Below are 21,073 nucleotides of genomic sequence, written 5' to 3'. Positions count from 1 at the left end.
ACACTGACCAGAGGAGGAGAGAGGAGGGACACTGACCAGAGGAGGAGAGGAGGGACACTGACCAGAGGAGGAGAGGAGAGAGGAGGGACACTGACCAGAGGAGGAGAGGAGAGAGGAGGGACACTGACCAGAGGAGGAGAGGAGAGAGGAGGGACACTGACCAGAGGAGGAGAGGAAGACAGGAGGGACACTGACCAGAGGAGGAGAGAAGAGAGGAGGGACACTGACCAGAGGAGGAGAGAAGAGAGGAGGGACACAGACCAAACTAGCTATCTCTAAGCTCTGTCACGACTCTTGTTTGAACACAGTTATTTATTGTAGTTGTCTTATCTACTGTAGACCAGGGCCCTGGGCCAAACTTAGCCCTGATGTCCCAGGGTGAGGGAGGCTCCCACCTAGGGCTGAACACACTAACACAGTCACACTGGCACAGTCACACTGGCACTGACATAGTCACACTGACAGTCACGCTGGCACAGTCACACTGACACAGTGGTATTGTCCTTCAACTTTCTGTCCCTTCATCAAGCTAAATCCAGGCTAGTATCATTAAATAGACAGTAGACCTGGGAACAGAGAATGACCATCAGGATAGAGCCTCCAGCTATATCCTCACCCTCAATCCAAGATGGCATAGCAGTCAGACGTCCTTTGTCCAGTGTATATATATATTTACATCTTTCTTCGCATATCTTTTATATATCTTTTATATATTTTCTTTTCCAAAAACTCAACTTCAAAACACTCTCCTGCAACCCGCCTCACCAATTTAAAAAATATATATATATTATTTACCTCAAATCTGAAATCCACAATAGAAGCTAGCCTGAAGCTAACCTTGTTTTATTCACTGCTTTGGCACACAAATGTACCAGAGCAACACAAAGGAAACACTGAAATGTGTAGTTAGTGAGCTACATTCTACCAAGCTGACGCAGGCAGGCCGTATTGTCCTATAGCTGACGCAGGCAGGCCGTATCGTCCTATAGCTGACGCAGGCAGGCCGTATCGTCCTATAGCTGATGCAGGCAGGCCGTATCGTCCTATAGCTGACGCAGGCAGGCCGTATCGTCCTATAGCTGACGCAGGCAGGCCGTATCGCCCCATAGCTGACGCAGGCAGGCCGTATCGTCCTATAGCTGACGCAGGCAGGCCGTATCGTCCTATAGCTGACGCAGGCAGGCCGTATCGTCCCATAGCTGACGCAGGGCATATCGCCCCATAGCTGACGCAGGCAGGCCGTATCGTCCTATAGCTGACGCAGGCAGGCCGTATCGTCCTATAGCTGACGCAGGCAGGCCGTATCGTCCTATAGCTGACGCAGGCCGTATCGCCCCATAGCTGACGCAGGCCGTATGGTCCTATAGTTGACGCAGGCCGTATCGCCCCATAGCTGACGCAGGCAGGCCGTATCGCCCCATAGCTGACGCAGGCCACATCGTCCTATAGCTGACGCAGGCAGGCCGCATCGTCCCATAGCTGACGCAGGCAGGCCGCATCGTCCCATAGCTGACGCAGGCAGGCCGTATCGCACCATAGCTGACGCAGGCAGGCCGTATCGCCCCATAGCTGACGCAGGCAGGCCGTATCGTCCTATAGCTGACGCAGGCAGGCCGTATCGCCCCATAGCTGACGCAGGCAGGCCGTATCGCACCATAGCTGACGCAGGCAGGCCGTATCGCCCCATAGCTGACGCAGGCAGGCCGTATCGTCCTATAGCTGATGCAGGCAGGCCGTATCGTCCTATAGCTGACGCAGGCAGGCCGTATCGCCCTATAGCTGATGCAGGCAGGCCGTATCGTCCTATAGCTGATGCAGGCAGGCCGTATCGTCCTATAGCTGACGCAGGCAGGCCGTATCGCCCTATAGCTGACGCAGGCAGGCCGTATCGTCCTATAGCTGACGCAGGCAGGCCGTATCGTCCTATAGCTGACGCAGGCAGGCCGTATCGTCCTATTCAATGCCTTCCCTGTTGTGGTGTTCTAATGAACACGATTAGATTTGATTCAACATTTTCTATGTCGATATGAAAGCTTGTATGTTGAATTTCCTGGTCTCACATTGAGATTTGTGGTTGCAAGTATGATTCGCAAATGTGTCATTTAATTTTACAATTCTGTATCATGATGTGTGAAAAATTGAACAACGGTCACGAAGTTATACATTGACATTTGAATACAGTCAATACGATTTTCAAACAGGCAACTTAATTTGAGGATGAATGCAACTCATTTACAAGGAAGAAGACGGCTGGTCCATCTTCTTCCTTGCAATAAACAATTGCTTTGACACAAATGTAACATCTAACTACTGCCAGGAGGGTTTGTAGTTGTAAATCCAGGGTTTCAGTTACTTTTAGATCGATATCCGTTACTTTTAGATTACTTTCAGCTACTTTTAGATTACTTCAGCTACTTTTAGATTACATTCCCCTAAAGAGGCATTAGAAGAAGACATCAAACGCATCTGGTGTGTCGTCATAGTGGTCTCTGATTGGTGTGTCATCATAGTGGTCTCTGATTAGTGTGTCATCATAGTGGTCTCTGATTGGTGTGTCATCATAGTGGTCTCTGATTGGTGTGTCATCATAGTGTTCTCTGATTGGTGTGTCATCATAGTGGTCTCTGATTGGAGTGTCATCATAGTGGTCTCTGATTGGAGTGTCGTCATAGTGGTCTCTGATTGGTGTGTCATCATAGTGGTCTCTGATTGGAGTGTCATCATAGTGGTCTCTGATTGGAGTGTCGTCATAGTGGTCTCTGATTGGTGTGTCATCATAGTGGTCTCTGATTGGAGTGTCATCATAGTGGTCTCTGATTGGAGTGTCGTCATAGTGGTCTCTGATTGGTGTGTCATCATAGTGGTCTCTGATTGGAGTGTCATCATAGTGGTCTCTGATTGGAGTGTCATCATGGTGGTCTCCTACTTGTGTTCAGACTCGCTCATGTGGAACAAACTTAAGCTTGCACCTTTTTTCAATGTGATTTGAATGTAACTGAGTAAACACAGGTGTCATAATGTATTTTTTAACAAACAGACTTTCTGAATTAAAAATTAATCCAAGAAGTAATCATCTAGTTTTTAAAAAGTATCTGTAATCTGATTACTATATTTTTCCTGGTAATGTAACTGACTAGAGTTTTTTTGTAATCAGATCACATGCCACATGTAATCGCCTACTCCCCAACCCTGGCAAGCTGTTCTGTTGGTGCACTTTGAAAAGCTCATTTATGAAGGAACAAATATGTAGTTTATACCTCATTACTATTTCTACAACAACATGACAGTAATCTTTAGTAGCGTGATTGATTCCCTATCCAAAGCCTCCCATGTAAACAGTCTGCAGAGCTTTCCGAGAGAGAGAGAAAGAGAGAAAGAGAGAGAGAGAGAAAGAGAGAAAGAGAGAAAGAGAGAGAGAGAGAAAGAGAGAGAGACTACACCATCAAAGGGAACATAACATGGGACATACAAATTAGGATCTGGTTAATAATATTTGAATAAGTTATAGAACACATTGTCCTTTATGGTTGTGAAGTATGGGGGCCGCCCTCCAAGGAAGAATTCACAAAATGGTACAAACACCAGATTGACACTGCACGCAGAATTCTGCTAAAGTGTCCTCCGTGTACAACGTAAAACACCAAATAATGTATGCAGAGCAGAATCAGGCCGATACCCGCTAATTATAAAAATCCAGAAAAGAGTTGTTAAATTCTACAACCACTTAAAAGGAAGCGATTCCCAAACCTTCCATAATAAATCCATCCCCTACAGAGAGATTACCATAGAGAAGAGTCCCCGAAGCAAGCTGGTCCTGGGGCTCTGTTCACAAACAGACCCCACAGAGCCCCAGGACAGCAACACAATTAGACTAAACCATATCATGAGAAAACAAAAAGATAATTACTTGACACATTGGAAAGAATTTACAAAAAACCAGAGCAAACTAGAATGCTATTTGGCCCTAAACAGAGAGTACACAGTGGCAGAATACCTGACCACTGTGACTGACCCAAAATTAAGGAAAGCTTTGACTATGTACAGACTCAGTGAGCATAGCCTTGCTATTGATAAAGGCCACCGTAGGCAGACCTGGCTCTCAAGAGAAGACAGGCTATGTGCACACTGCCCACAAAATGAGGTGGAAACTGAGCTGCACTTCCTAATCTCCTGCCCAATGTATGACCATATTAGAGACACATATTTCCCTCAGATTAAACAGATCCACAAAGAATTAGAAAACAAACCCAATGTTGATAAACTCCCATATCTACTGGGTGAAATACCACAGTGTGACGTCACAGAAGCAAGATTTGTGACCTGTTGCCACAAGAAAAGGTCAACCAGTGAAGAACAAACACCATTGTAAATACAACCCATATTTATGTTTATTTATTTTCCCTTCTGTACTTTAACTATTTGCACATCGTTACAACACTGTATATATACATAATATGACATTTTAAATGAACTCTAATGTTTACTGTTCCTTTTGTTTATTATCTATTCCACTTGCTTTGGCAATGTAAACATGCTGTATTCTTCCCAATAAAGCTCTTTGAATTGAATTGAAATGAATTTAGAAAGCACAACTACTAACATCTAACTATCTACTAACTACTGTATCTGTTATAAAAGGGATTGGCAGAGGTTACTGTGTCTCTGTTTCCCTCCCTCCACTTCTCCTTCTCCACATCTCAGGTCAGTCAAAGTCCACATCGTCAAATGATGAAGAACATGGTTGGGGTGAGGGTGGGGGCCTGAGAGCTGTGTGTGACACTGTGATAGCTGTACAACACAGGGTGACTAACTCACTCACACATGCTGACCTACACATCACCCCCTGGATGTGTCACCTCACAACTCAGACCATCCTCTTCATCATCTTTCAGGCTGACACTTTCTTTACAGGCTTTGTTGTTTTCTGTCTTTTCTCACTATAATGACAGAAAGTTGGCAGAAGACATTTTGGATTCCTAGGCAGCAGCTGTCAGATCCACAGCAGACAGACCGACAGACCGACAGACAGACGAATCACCCCTGAAGATCATCTCAACCTTCAGCCTCTGACTACCTAGAAACTACATGCCTTTAATTGTCTTTCAGTCCACCTGTCTGGCTCCAATCTGGCACCAGTAATCAAATACACAGGCAGCCGGAAACACCCTCAAAGGGAAGTTAGATTAAAACAGCATTTGATTAAAGTCAAGCCAAAGACTGAGGTTTTGCTTCTTAACTTGTCCTATTACGTTAAACAAGCATACCAAGGTGTTGTTGATTATTTCCTATCAACACATCTAGCGCTTGATATGAACTGAAATAAGGGCCTGTTGATATTTAGGTACAGGAGCAACACAATGTTGTTGAGCTAATATTCACTCAAGTCAAGCGTTGAACATGTAGAATCTCCATTCCTACCTGATCATAGAAGTAGGACTTCCCCCAGTCTACCACAGTAGTATCCTGTTTCCACAGATCTGTGTGTCCCAGCGTGACATGATGTCCAGCAATGCTACTCCAGCTGGAGCTGCTCCATCACACACCTGTTGATAAGAAACCTCAGTGAGAATCCAAAAGACACCAACAAGAGAAAGAGTTCCCTTGGCACACTGAAAACACTACAGCCCTCCTTTCACTCTTCATTCATTCTGTTTGAAGAGAGAGAGAGAGAGAGAGGGGAGATAGATATAGAGATGGATAGATAGAGAGATAGATTAAAAGAGGGAGAGATAATTCTACTCTGCTGACTTGTACATTTTCCACAGTGAAAACAGTGTACTGAGCAACTGTCAAATTGGCTTTTTACCAAATTACAGCAAGACAGGCCATGTATTCACCCTGCATATGTAACGCTCAATGAGTGAATGGGTGAGGCCATGTATTCACCCTGCATATGTAACGCTCAATGAGTGAATGGGAGTGGAGTCAGGCGCAGAGAGCAAAGGATGCTGGAAAAAACACGCTTTAATGTCCAAAATCAAAATAACTAAATAGTAAATACCCAACACAGGAGTAACTATTACTACAAATAGTACCCTTAGGTAAAATACAAGGACAGCGAGAAAACCCAACAAAACACTAACACCTCTCACAAATACAGAAGAACAAGCCCGCATAAACAGAAGCGGGCTAAACGAACTTAAATAACCCCACCCTAACAACCAAACAATGAACAGGTGAAACCAATTAGACAAAACCAAACGAACACAGAACAAAGGATCGGTGGCAGCTAGTAGAGCGGCGACGACGACCGCTGAGCGCCACCCGAACAAGAAGGGGAGTCACCTTCGGTAACATTCGTGACAGCACACCCTAATTGACAAAAATACAAACCAAAAGAAGTCTGCTCATGCTTTCTTGATTTCAAAAAATATTTTGACTCAATGTGGCATGAGTGTGAGGTTAAAATTGGCACATAACACACACATTTCTTTCCACATGGCCGTGGGGTGTGACAGGGATGCAGCTTGAGTCCTACCCTATTCAACATATACATTTGAAGTTAGAAGTTGACATACACCTTAGCCAAATACATTTAAACTTAGTTTGTCACAATTCCTGACATTTAACCTAGTAAACATTCCCTGTCATAGGTCAGTTAGGATCACCACTTCATTTTAAGAATGTGAACTGTTAGAATAATAGTGGAGAGAATGGTTTATTTCAGCTTTTATTTCTTTCATCACATTCCCAGAGGGTCAGAAGTTTACATACACTCAATTAGTATTTGGTAGCATTGCCTTTAAATTGTTTAACTTGGGTCAAACGTTTCATGAAGCCTTCCACAAGCTTCCCACAAAAAGTTGGGTGAATTTTGTCCCATTACTCCTCACAGAGCTGGTGTAACTGAGTCAGGTTTGTAGGCCTCCTTGCTGGCACACGCTACTTCCGTTCTGCCCACACATTTTCTATCGGATTGAGCTCAGGGCTTGTGATGGCCACTCAAATACCCTGAATTTGTGGTCCTTAAGCCATTTTGTCTGCTTGACAAGTATGCTTGAGGTCATTGTCCATTTGGAAGACCCATTTGCAACCAAGCTTCCTGACTGATGTCTTGAGATGTTGCTTCAATATATCCACATAATTTTCCTTTCTCTTGATGTCGTCTATTTTGTAAAGTGCACCAGTCCCTCCTGCAGCAAAGCACCCCTACAACATGATGCTGGCACCCCCGTGTTTCACGGTTGGGATGGTGTTCTTCGGCTTGCAAGCTTCCCCCTTTGTCCTCCAAACATAACGATGGTCATTATGGCTAAACAGTTCTATTTTTGTTTCATCAGACCAGAGGACATTTCTCCAAAAAGTATGATCTTTGTCCCCATGTGCAGCAAACCGTAGTCTGGCTTTTTTATGGTTGTTTTGGAGCAGTGGCTTCTTCCTTGCTGAGTGGCCTTTCAGGTTATGTCGATATAGGACTCATTTTACTGTGGATAAAGATACTTTTGTACCTGGTTCCTCCAGCATCTTCACAAGGTCCTTTGCTGTTGTTCTGGGATTGATTTGCACTTTTCGCACCAAAGTTTGTTCATCTCCAGTAGACAGAACGCTTCTCCTTCCTGAGTGGTATGACGGCTGTGTGGTCCCATGGTGTTATACTTGCGTACTATTGTTTGTACAGTTGAACGTGGTACCTTCATGCATTTGGAAATTGCTCCCAAGGATGAACCAGACTTGTGGAGGTCTACAATTTTTGTCTGCGAGGACCACACCACAAATACAAATTCCATCTAGAAACTGTTGCCCTAGAGCACACAAAAAACTATACATACCTTGGCCTAAACATCAGCTCCACAGGTAACATATACAAAGCTGCAAATGATGTGAGACAGAAGGCAAGTAGGGCCTTCTACACAATCAAAAGGAACATACAATTTGACATACCAATTAGGATCTGGCTAAAAATACTTGAATCAGTTATAGAACCCATTGCCCTTTATGTTTGTGAGGTGTGGGGTCCGCTCACCAACCAAAAAGTCACAAAATGGTACAAAACCAAATTGAAACTTGGCAGAATTCTGCAAAAATATCCTGTTGCAACAAGAAAAGACAACCAGTGACAAACAAACACTATTGTAAATAACATATTTATGTTGATTTATTTTCCCTTTTGTACTTTAACTATTTGCACATCGTCACAACACCGTATATATATATATATATATATATATATATATATATATATATATATATATATATATATATAACAATATATATATAATATGACATTTGAAATGTCTCTATTCCTTTGGAACTTTTGAGAGTGCAATGTTACTGTTCATTTTTATTGTTTATTTCACTTTTGTTTATTATCTATTTCACTTGACATTGAAGAGAGAGAGAAAGAGGTAGTGAAAGTGACAGCAGTCATTCTACTGAAATGCATACAGCTGCTGTCCTAATGTCCCTCTACCTCCCTCTTTCCTCCTTCTGCTCCCCCCCCTCTCTCTCCTCCTTCCCCTCTCCAACTGTGACCAAGCCACCAACAGCATCATTAGCATATGTAAGGGAAAAGAGGGAGTGTGTGTGTCAGGGGTCCAGATCGTGACATTCAGCCTTATCAGTCTAACAGGACAGAAGAAAAACGATTGTTCCTGAAAACAGAAGCAGGGTTCCACCTAATGACAGTGAATTCTGTGTAATGGCAGCTAGAGCCGACTGCTTTGGTGGCAGGAGCAGCAGAACACACAGGAACCCACTGGAGCAGCAGGACACACAGGAACCCACTGGAGCAGCAGGACATACAGGAACCCACTGGAGCAGCAGGACATACAGGAACCCACTGGAGCAGCAGGACATACAGGAACCCACTGGAGCAGCAGGACACACAGGAACCCACTGGAGCAGCAGGACATACAGGAACCCACTGGAGCAGCAGGACATACAGGAACCCACTGGAGCAGCAGAACACACAGGAACCCACTGGAGCAGCAGAACAAACAGGAACCCACTGGAGCAGCAGGACATGCAGGAACCCACTGGAGCAGCAGGACACACAGGAACCCTGGATGTTGGCTAGCAGCAGGGCAGACAGACACATGAACCCTGGATGTTGGCTAGCAGCAGGGCAGACAGACACATCAACCCTAGATGTTGGCTAGCAGCAGGGCAGACAGACACATGAACCCTGGATGTTGGCTAGCAGCAGGGCAGACAGACGCATCAACCCTGGATGTTGGCTAGCAGCTGGGCAGACAGACACATCAACCCTGGATGTTGGCTAGCAGCAGGGCAGACAGACACATCAACCCTGGATGTTGGCTAGCAGCAGGGCAGACAGACACATCAACCCTGGATGTTGGCTAGCAGCAGGGCAGACAGACACATCAACCCTGGATGTTGGCTAGCAGCAGGGCAGACAGACACATCAACCCTGGATGTTGGCTAGCAGCAGGGCAGACAGACACATTAATCCTAGATGTCACTTTTCAGTCCAACTTTAAATTAAGTTCAGCTTATAACATCTTCATAAAGCCTTCATAAAGCCTTCATACATACTACAAAAATGTGTTACAAATCATCTATAACGGTATAGCATGCTCTATTAAGGGTTCATAAATGTGGCGTAACTGTGTGACATAAACAACTTGAAATATGACATGAACATGTGCTTTATAAAGGGTGGCATAAGTCATATTAAATTGAGGCTTCACAAAGCATTTATAACTCTGTCATACATCTTGGTAGAGCATTGCAATGACAGGATTTTTCGTTTGATGGTGGTCCCGGGACCACCCATACATAGAAATGTAACTTGACTAAGTCGCTTTGGATAAAGGCGTCTGCTAAATACATATATTATATTACTCTAAAACCTTTCTAGGATGGCCCAGCCTCTTTCCCTATTGGGTGACTGGTGAATATTGCATCTGACCTCAAGCTTCCCCAAAATGCTGTGCTGCAGGATGACACACATTCTAAAGTGCAGTTGGGTCTTTAATACATTAGCAGGGCCTTTATAACGTTAGTAGGGCCGTTAAAACGTTAGTAGGGTCTTTAAAACATTAGTTGGGCCTTTAAAATGTTAGTTTAGTTCTAGTTCTATTTATTTTCCTACTTCTATTTTTTTCATAAATTCCTTTTTCTCAGTTCAAGTTTTCGATTTCCCCATTCTTCCCCGGTTTTTCACACTTTTTTAAATCACAAAATAGTATTTTCTGTGTTCACAACAATGCTTAAACCACATCAGGGGATAACTTTTGTGGTCTGGGAAAAATGGAAGAAACCTCAATTTTTGAGTGTAGTTGCCCTTTAATTCAGTAAGCATGTTGTTGCTTGGTTAGCAAGTTTTATTGTGCACAGTAAGAGGACATGTGATGATGATGTATTCCATACACAGTGATTCACATTGAAGCCAATGGAATGGGTGGAGTACAAGGTACAAGGTCAGCAACACTGTGTGTTATTCAGAGACCCATGGAATGGGTGGAGGACAAGGTACAAGGTCAGCAACATTGTGTGTTATTCAGAGACCCATGGAATGGGTGGAGTACAAGGTACAAGGTCAGCAACATTGTGTGTTATTCAGAGACCCATGGAATGGGTGGAGTACAAGGTACAAGGTCAGCAACACTGTGTGTTATTCAGAGACCCATGGAATGGGTGGAGTACAAGGTACAAGGTCAGCAACATTGTGTGTTATTCAGAGACCCATGGAATGGGTGGAGTACAAGGTACAAGGTCAGCAACACTGTGTGTTATTCAGAGACCCATGGAATGGGTGGAGGACAAGGTACAAGGTCAGCAACACTGTGTGTTATTCAGAGACCCATGGAATGGGTGGAGGACAAGGTACAAGGTCAGCAACACTGTGTGTTATTCAGAGACCCATGGAATGGGTGGAGTACAAGGTACAAGGTCAGCAACACTGTGTGTTATTCAGAGACCCATGGAATGGGTGGAGGACAAGGTACAAGGTCAGCAACACTGTGTGTTATTCAGAGACCCATGGAATGGGTGGAGTACAAGGTACAAGGTCAGCAACACTGTGTGTTATTCAGAGACCCATGGAATGACACCATATATACATTCTACAGACCCTATGGAGTTGTTGTTGATGAGGGGACGGTCTAAAGTTATACTGTTACATCATTCTACAGACCCTATGGAGTTTGGCCCCCAGAATAGCTATTGCTCTAAGCCAATATGTAGTCCATGTACAGTGGCTTGCATTGGTGGCATTTATTTGACCTATTTGATAGGTCAAATAAATTATATTTGAGATTTTAAAACATACATTTAAGGCAAATGTCACTTAAATATGGTAAATATGAATCATCGTTAAGGTTTAGACAAATCTTTTTCATATATCTTGAATAAATACAGGCCCCTGTCTCCGACCATGTCTGTCTCTATCCCTGTCTCCGTCCATGTCTCTATCCCTGTCTCTGTCTCCATCCATGTCTCTGTCTCCATCCCTGTCTCTGTCTCCATCCATGTCTCTGTCTCCATCCATGTCTCCATCCCTGTCTCCATCCATGTCTCCATCCCTGTCTCTGTCTCCATCCCTGTCTCATCCATGTCTCCATCCCTGTCTCTGTCTCCATCCCTGTCTCCATCCATGTCTCCATCCCTGTCTCTGTCTCCATCCCTGTCTCCATCCATGTCTCCATCCCTGTCTCTGTCTCTATCCCTGTCTCCATTCCTGTCTCTGTCTCCATCCATGTCTCCATCCATGTCTCATCCATATCTTCATCCTTGTCTCCATCCATGTCTCCATCCCTGTCTCCATCCATGTCTCCATCCCTGTCTCCATCCATGTCTCCATCCCTGTCTCTGTCTCCATCACTGTCTCCATCCCTGGCTCCATCCATGTCTCTGTCTCCATCCCTGTCTCCATCCCTGTCTCTGTCTCCATCCATGTCTCCATCCCTGTCTCCATCCATGTCTTCATCCCTGTCTCTGTCTCCATCCATGTCTCCATCCATGTCTCCATCCCTGTCTCCATCCATGTCTCCATCCCTGTCTCTGTCTCCATCACTGTCTCCATCCCTGTCTCCATCCATGTCTCTGTCTCCATCCCTGTCTCCATCCCTGTCTCTGTCTCCATCCCTGTCTCCATCCCTGTCTCCATCCCCTGTCTCCATCCATGTCTTCATCCATGTCTCCATCTCTGTCTCCATCCATTTCTCCATCCATGTCTCCATCCCTGTCTCCATCCATGTCTCCATCCCTGTCTCTGTCTCCATCCCTGTCTCCATCCATGTCTCATCCATGTCTTCATCCATGTCTCCATCCCTGTCTCTGTCTCCATCCCTGTCTCCATCCCTGTCTCTGTCTCCATCCCTGTCTCCATCCCTGTCTCTGTCTCCATCCCTGTCTCCATCCATGTCTCATCCATGTCTTCATCCATGTCTCCATCCCTGTCTCTGTCTCCATCCCTGTCTCCATCCCTGTCGCTGTCTCCATCCATGTCTCTGTCTCCATCCATGTCTCTGTCTCCATCCATATCTCCATCCCTGACTCTGTCTCCATCCATGTCTCAGTCTCCATCCATGTCTCTGTCTCCATCCATATCTCCATCCCTGTATCTGTCTCCATCCCTGTCTCCATCCATGTCTCATCCATGTCTTCATCCCTGTCTCCATCCCTGTCTCCATCTCTGTCTCCATCCCTGTCTCTGTCTCCATCCATGTCTCTGTCTCCATCCATGTCTCCATCCCTGTCTCCATCCATGTCTCCATCCCTGTCTCTGTCTCCATCCCTGTCTCATCCATGTCTCCATCCCTGTCTCTGTCTCCATCCCTGTCTCCATCCATGTCTCCATCCCTGTCTCTGTCTCCATCCCTGTCTCCATCCATGTCTCCATCCCTGTCTCTGTCTCTATCCCTGTCTCCATTCCTGTCTCTGTCTCCATCCATGTCTCCATCCATGTCTCATCCATATCTTCATCCTTGTCTCCATCCATATCTCCATCCCTGTCTCCATCCATGTCTCCATCCCTGTCTCCATCCATGTCTCCATCCCTGTCTCTGTCTCCATCACTGTCTCCATCCCTGTCTCCATCCATGTCTGTCTCCATCCCTGTCTCCATCCCTGTCTCTGTCTCCATCCATGTCTCCATCCCTGTCTCCATCCATGTCTTCATCCCTGTCTCTGTCTCCATCCATGTCTCCATCCATGTCTCCATCCCTGTCTCCATCCATGTCTCTGTCTCCATCCCTGTCTCCATCCCTGTCTCTGTCTCCATCCCTGTCTCCATCCCGGTCTCCATCCATGTCTTCATCCATGTCTCCATCTCTGTCTCCATCCATTTCTCCATCCATGTCTCCATCCCTGTCTCCATCCATGTCTCCATCCCTGTCTCTGTCTCCATCCCTGTCTCCATCCATGTCTCATCCATGTCTTCATCCATGTCTCCATCCCTGTCTCTGTCTCCATCCCTGTCTCCATCCCTGTCTCTGTCTCCATCCCTGTCTCCATCCCTGTCTCTGTCTCCATCCCTGTCTCCATCCATGTCTCATCCATGTCTTCATCCATGTCTCCATCCCTGTCGCTGTCTCCATCCATGTCTTCATCCCTGTCTCCATCCCTCTCTCCATCTCTGTCTCCATCCCTGTCTCTGACTCCATCTCTGTCTCTGTCTCCATCCATGTCTCTGTCTCCATCCATGTCTCTGTCTCCATCCATATCTCCATCCCTGACTCTGTCTCCATCCATGTCTCAGTCTCCATCCATGTCTCTGTCTCCATCCATATCTCCATCCCTGTATCTGTCTCCATCCCTGTCTCCATCCATGTCTCATCCATGTCTTCATCCCTGTCTCCATCCCTGTCTCCATCTCTGTCTCCATCCCTGTCTCTGTCTCCATCCCTGTCTCTGTCTCCATCCCTGTCTCTGACTCCATCCCTGTCTCTGTCTCCATCCATGTCTCTGTCTCCATCCATGTCTCTGTCTCCATCCATATCTCTGTCTCCATCCATATCTCCATCCCTGTCTCTGTCTCCATCCCTGTCTCTGTCTCCATCCATGTCTCTGTCTCCATCCATGTCTCTGTCTCCATCCATATCTCCATCCCTGTATCTGTCTCCATCCATGTCTCCATCCATGTCTCTGCCTCCATCCCTGTCTCTGTCTCCATCCATGTCTCATCCATGTCTTCATCCACGTCTCCATCCCTCTCTCGGTCTCCATCACTGTCTCTGTCTCCATCCATGTCTCCATCCCTGTCTCCATCCCTGCCTCTGTCTCCATCCATGTCTCCATCCATGTCTTCATCCCTGTCTCTGTCTCCATCCCTGTCTCCTCTGTCTCCATCCCTGTCTCTGTCTCCATCCCTGTTTCCATCCATGTCTCTGTCTCCATCCATGTCTCAATACTTGTCTTCATCCCTGTCTCTATCCCTGTCTCTGTCTCCATCCCTGTCTCTGTCTCCATCCATGTCTCCATCCCTGTCTCCATCCCTGTCTCTGTCTCCATCCCTGTCTCTGTCTCCATCCCTGTCTCTGTCTCCATCCATGTCTCTGTCTCCATCCCTCTCTCTGTCTCCATCCATGTCTCCATCCCTGTCTCTATCCATTTCTCTGTCTCCATCCCTGTCTCTGTCTCCATCCATGTCTCTGTCTCCATCCCTCTCTCTGTCTCCATCCCTGTCTCTATCCATTTCTCTGTCTCCATCCCTGTCTCTGTCTCCATCCATGTCTCCATCCCTGTCTCCATCCCTGTCTCTATCCCTGTCTCTGTCTCCATCCCTGTCTCTGTCTCCATCCATGTCTCTGTCTCCATCCCTCTCTCTGTCTCCATCCATGTCTCCATCCATGTCACATCCCTGTCTCTGTCTCCATCCATGTCTCCATCCCTGTCTCTGTCTCCATCCATGTCTCCATCCATGTCTCCATCCATGTCTCTGTCTCCATCCATGTCTCCATCCATGTCTCCATCCCTGTCTCTGTCTCCATCCATGTCTCTGTCTCCATCCATGTCTCCATCCCTGTATCCATCCCTGTCTCTGTCTCCATCCATGTCTCCATCCATGTCTCTGTCTCCATCCCTGTCTCTGTCTCCATCCCTGTCTCCATCCCTGTCTCTGTCTCCATCCATGTCTCCATCCATGTCTCCATCCATGTCTTCATCCCTGTCTCCATCCATGTCTCCATCCCTGTCTCTGTCTCCATTCATGTCTCTGTCTCCATCCATTACATCTTTGCTGGGGTTTGGCCCACAGATGAGGTGGCTGGACCTAGACGAGACCAGGCCAGACCAGGCTAGGCCAGGCCAGACCAGACCAGGCCAGACCAGACCAGGCCAGGCCAGACCAGGCTAGGCCAGACCAGGCCAGACCAGACCGTATGGGGTCTCTACTGCTGAGGAAGAGAGGAGGGTGAGAGACAGAGAGCAGTATGGGGGCTCTACTGCTGAGGAAGAGAGGAGGGTGAGAGACAGAGAGCAGTATGGGGGCTCTACTGCTGAGGAAGAGAGGAGGGTGAGAGACAGAGAGCAGTATGGGGGCTCTACTGCTGAGGAAGAGAGGAGGGTGAGAGACAGAGAGCAGTATGGGGGCTCTACTGCATCATTGATCTATCTGTGCTCAAGGAGCAGGGAGGAAGAGAAGGGAGGAAGAGAGAAGATAGGGAGAGAGGAGGGTGAGAGGGAGAGAGTGAAGGAAAAGAGGGGAAGATGACATTGGAATCCACACTGGTACCAGTCCCATACCAACCGTTGCCCTGCTAATGCCCATAGATAAACTGTACCTGAGGGCCAACTTTGTTTATATAGACCTACACCAGCTAACCAAAATAGGTTCTGTGAAAGTCCCCAGAACATTAGTTAGGTCGCAGAAAATGTTGGCATAACACAAAAACTCTCCAGCCGTGCTGATGATTATAGAATGTTTGTATAAAACTTTTGCCTGATTTTATAAGAACGTTCTTAGAACACATTATGTTGGTTCTTTAAAGGTTCCCAACATGTTTCATTAGGTTGTGGGAACAGTCTGGTGAGAACATTGTGGGGTCTTCACAAAAGATGTGTTCACAAAACACAAAAACTGGCCAGTTGTGCAGATGATTCTTGGCATACACATCACGGACAAACTGAAATGGTTCACCCACACAGACAGTGTGGTGAAGAAGGTGCAACAGCGCCTCTTCAACCTCAGGAGGATGAAAAAATGCGGCGTGGCACCTAAAACCCTCAAACTTTTACAGATGCACAATCGAGAGCATCCTGTCAGGCTGTATCACCGCCTGGTACGGCAACTGCACCGCCCACAACCGCAGGGCTCTCCAGAGGGTGGTGAGGTCTGCCCAACGCATCACCGGGGACAAACTAGCTGCCCTCCAGGACACCTGCAGCACCCGATGTCACAGGAAGACCAAAAATATAATCAAGGACAACAACCACCCGAGCCACGTCCTGTTCACCCCGCTATCATCCAGAAGGCGAGGTCAGTACAGGTGCATCAAAGCAGGGACCGAGAGACTGAAAAACAGCTTCTATCTCAAGGCCATAAGACTGTTAAACAGCCATCACTAACATATTAGAGGCCTATATACATATACTTTAAATCATTGGCCACTTTAATAATGTAACACTAGTCACATTAATTAATAATGTTTACATATTTTGCATTACTCATCTCACATGTATATACTGTTTTCTATACAATTCTACTGTATATTAGTCTATGCCGCTCTGACATTGCTCGTCCATATATTTATATATACTTACTTCCATTCCTTTACTTAGATTTGTGTGTATTGTGATTATTGTTGAGAAATTGTTAGATATTACTTGTTAGATTTTACTGCACTGCACTGAGCTAGAAACAAGCATTTCGCTACACCCACAATAACATCTGCTAAACATGTGAATGTGACCAATACAATTTGATTTGATGATTCTACAATGTTTCTTTTAGGGTGAAAAAACATTCACCTGAAGTTACAAGAACATTCCCAGAACACATTGTGTTGTCTGATCTGGTGTCACACCCTGATCTGGTATCACACCCTGATCTGTTTCACCCTGATCTGGTGTCACATCCTGATCTGTTTCACCCTGATCTGTTTCACTCTGATCTGTTTCACCTGTCTTTGTGGTTGTCTCCACCCCCCTCCAGGTGTCACACCCTGATCTGTTTCACCTGTCTTTGTGGTTGTCTCCACCCCCCTCCAGGTGTCACACCCTGATCTGTTTCACCTGTCTCCACCCCCCTCCAGGTGTCGCCCATCTTCCCCATTATCCTCTGTGTATTTATACATGTGTCCTCTGTTTGTCTGTTGCCAGTTACCTTTGTTTCGTCAAGCCTACCAGTGGTTTCCCTCTGCTCCTGTCTCTCGATTGTTCCTGTGTTCTAGTTCTTCCGGTATTGACCATTCTGCCCTGACCTGGCCTGCCTGCCGTTTTGTACCTTTGCCCCACATATCTGGATTACTGACCTCTGCCTGCCCTTGACCTGCCTTTTGCCTGCCCCTGTTGGATTAATAAACTGTTGTTACTTCAACGTTGTCTGCATCTGGGTCTTACCTGAAATGTGATATTAGTCTCTTCTTTAAAAGGTTTCTAGAATGTTTCTTTAGGTTGTGGAACATTGACAAGAGACAGGTTCCCAAAACACTAAAACTGTCCAGTTGTGCTGACATCTAGATAATGTTTGTAACAGAGTGCAAAAAAACTATTTATTTGATGTTGCAAGAATGTTGACAGAACAGCCTTTCAGAGTTCTTTAAAGGTTCCCAGAACATGTAATTAGGTTGTGAGGACAGTGTGGATACATTACAAGGTTCCCAAAACACAAAATGTGTATTTTCTGATGACATTCATATAATGTTTAAAATTTAGGTTCCACAGGACATTCATATAATGTTTAAAAGTTAGGTTACACAGATCATTCCTATAATGTTTAAAAGTTAGGTTGCACAGGACATTCCTATAACGTCCGAATGTTGACAGAACACCTGGTCTAAGTTGTCTGCGATGTTACAATAATATTGTTATGATGGTTACACATAACATTCCCACAATGTTACATAACGTTCCTTAATTTCCAAATAAGTCTGTTTTTATGACGTTGATAGAATATTTGTTTCAGGTTTAACATAATATTCCATTGATGTTCACGCAGTATATATTTGGCCTTGTCTGGGAGGTCCTCAGAACATTCCAGAACATTTCTATTTTGTTCAGTGTATTTCATGTCCATGATCATTGCTAAATAAATTCCTTTCCTTTTCTGACTGTGATGGTTTCATAGGCTACTCGCAAAATAGACTATAGGGCTACAAGTTAGGAGAGGCTGCCATTTCTTTCATCTCTCATTGGACCCACTTTGTAGTAGTAGGCTAAATAGATCAACTATGTCAAGTATTTTGCTTTATGTGATCTGAAGTTTAACAGACAGTTGATCTTTTCCATTGACGTTTGTAGGCTACGTCTGAATACTGTCAATTTTCTCCAATAGACAATAATTCATTCAGAAACATAATACATACACTGCCTTCAGAAATTATTCATACCCCTTGATTTGGCTTTGTGTTATAGGTTATTGTCCTACTGAAAGGTGAATTATTATCCTAGTGAAAGACTGAAGCAGGTTTTCCTCCAGGATTTTGCCTGTTCTTAACACTATTCAGTTTATTTTTATCCTAAAGAACTACCCAGTCCTTACTGATGACAAACATACCCATAACATGATGCAGCCACCACCATGCTTGAAAATATGAAGAGTGGTACCCAGTGATCTGTTGGATTTGCCCCAAACATAACGCTTTGTATTCAGGACATAAAGTTCGTATGTTTTGCAGTTTTACTTAAATGCCTTACACGGAACCCAAACCGTCGTGAGCTATCGTGCATACATTTATTTTGTCCCCCTACACCAAATGCGATCATGACACGAAGGTTAAAATATCAAAACAAACTTACTGTTGCTAGCTAATTTGTCCTGGGATATAAACATTGAGTTGTTATTTTACCTGAAATGCACAAGGACCTCTACTCCGACAATTAATCCACACATAAAACGGCCAACCGAATCGTTTCTATTCATCTCTCCTCCTTACAGGCTTTTTCATCTTTGAACTTATATGGTGATCGCATCTAAACTGTCCTAGTTTACCACCACACCCGGCAACAAAGTTTGTCTTTCAATCACCCACGTGGTTTTAACCAATGAGGAGATGGGAGAGGCAGGACTTTCAGCGCGATCTGCGTCAGAAATAGGAATGACTTCTATTTTAGCCCTTGGCATTGCAGATGCTCGTTGGCACAGTGTGGGTGCAATAATTGAATAACATGGATTTTGAAATTTATTTTGCGACGCTCCCGCACACGATGTGTCCGGTCTGGTCAGCATGTTAGTTAGTGCCTTATTGCAAACAGGATGCATGTTTTGGAATATTTGTATTCTGTACAGACTTCCCTCTTTCCACTCTGTCCTTTAGGTTAGTATTGTGGAGTAACTACAATGTTGATCCATCCTCAGTTCTCTTATCACAGCCATTAAACTCTGTAACTGTTTTAAAGTCACCTTTTCATCTTTTCATTTTTAATTCATTAGTAAACATTCTGAAAACATAATCCCACTTTGACATTATAGGGTAATGTGTGTAGGCCAGTGACACAAAATCTCAATTTAAAGCATTTTAAATTTGATCAAGTTCACCATTAATATTTATTTTAAATACTGTCTTGGCCTAATTCCAATACTTACAAAATATACAGGAAATAAAGGCATTATTTTCAACATAAAAGGTGAATGATGGGCAGAGTTTTAATGCTTATTCGAGCATAACAGTTTAAAGACAGGTCTGATTTATAACGTGTATTCATGGCGTGCTCCTAGTTTATTCATCTCAATATTTTTGTGCTTGGACAGTCTTGTTCCCGAGTTATTTTACCATATCAAGACAGGGGAATCGTATCAAGACAGGGGAACCATATCAAGACAGGGGAATCGTATCAAGACAGGGGAACCATATCAAGACAGGGGAACCATATCATGACAGGGGAACCATATCATGACAGGGGAACCATATCAAGACAGGGGAAACATATCAAGACAGGGGAAACATATCAAGACAGGGGAAACATATCAAGACAGGGGAAACATATCAAGACAGGGGAAACATATCAAGACAGGGGAAACATATCAAGACAGGGGAAACATATCAAGACAGGGGAAACATATCATGACAGGGGAACCATATCAAGAGAGGGGAAACATATCAAGACAAGGGAACCGTATCAAGCCAGGGGAACCATATCAAGACAAGGGGACCATATCAAGACAGGGGAACCATATCAAGACAGGGGAACCGTATCAAGACAAGGGGACCATATCAAGACAGGGGAACCATATCAAGACAGGGTGACCGTATCAAGACAGGGGAACCATATCAAGACAAGGGGACCATATCAAGACAGGGGAACCATATCAAGACAGGGTAAACGTATCAAGACAGGGGAACCGTATCAAGACAGGGGAAACATATCAAGACAAGGGGCCGTATCAAGACAGGGGGACCATATCAAGACAGGGGAACCGTATCAAGACAGGGAAAACGTGTCAAGACAGGGGAACCATATCAAGAAAAGGGGGCCGTATCAAGACAGGGGGACCATATCAAGACAGGGGAACTGTATCAAGACAAGGAGACCATATCAAGACAGGGGAACCATATCAAGACAGGGTAACCATATCAAGACAGGGGAACCGTATCAAGACAAGGGGACCGTATCAAGACAGGGGGACCGTATTAAGACATGGGAACCATATCAAGACAGGGTAAACGTATCAAGACAGGGGAACCGTATCAAGACAGGGGAAACATATCAAGACAAGGGGGCCGTATCAAGACAGGGGGACCATATCAAGACAGGGGAACCGTATCAAGACAGGGAAACCGTATCAAGACAGGGGAACCGTATCAAGAAAAGGGGGCCGTATCAAGACAGGGGGACCATATCAAGACAGGGGAACCGTATCAAGACAAGGGGACCATATCAAGACAGGGGAACCATATCAAGACAGGGTAACCATATCAAGACAGGGGAACCGTATCAAGACAAGGGGACCGTATCAAGACAGGGGGACCGTATTAAGACAGGGGGACCGTATCAACACAGGGGGACCATA

General features: G+C 45.2%; 1 protein-coding gene across 1 annotated transcript in view; it reads right to left on the bottom strand.

Moving 5' to 3' along the window:
• LOC139367853 (signal induced proliferation associated 1 like 2) overlaps positions 1-21,073 on the bottom strand; it is a 306,546-nt gene that overhangs the window by 240,372 nt on the left and 45,101 nt on the right. The window contains exon 2 of the mRNA XM_071106185.1: positions 5,419-5,543. The gene's annotated coding sequence lies outside the window, so the exon portion shown is untranslated. The remainder of the gene's footprint in view (positions 1-5,418; positions 5,544-21,073) is intronic.

This window comes from Oncorhynchus clarkii, chromosome 16 (assembly GCF_045791955.1).
Source record: "Oncorhynchus clarkii lewisi isolate Uvic-CL-2024 chromosome 16, UVic_Ocla_1.0, whole genome shotgun sequence".
NCBI lineage: Eukaryota > Metazoa > Chordata > Actinopteri > Salmoniformes > Salmonidae > Oncorhynchus > Oncorhynchus clarkii.
The sequence above is the reverse complement of the archived record's forward strand: the minus strand, read 5'-3'. Positions and strand labels throughout refer to the sequence as shown.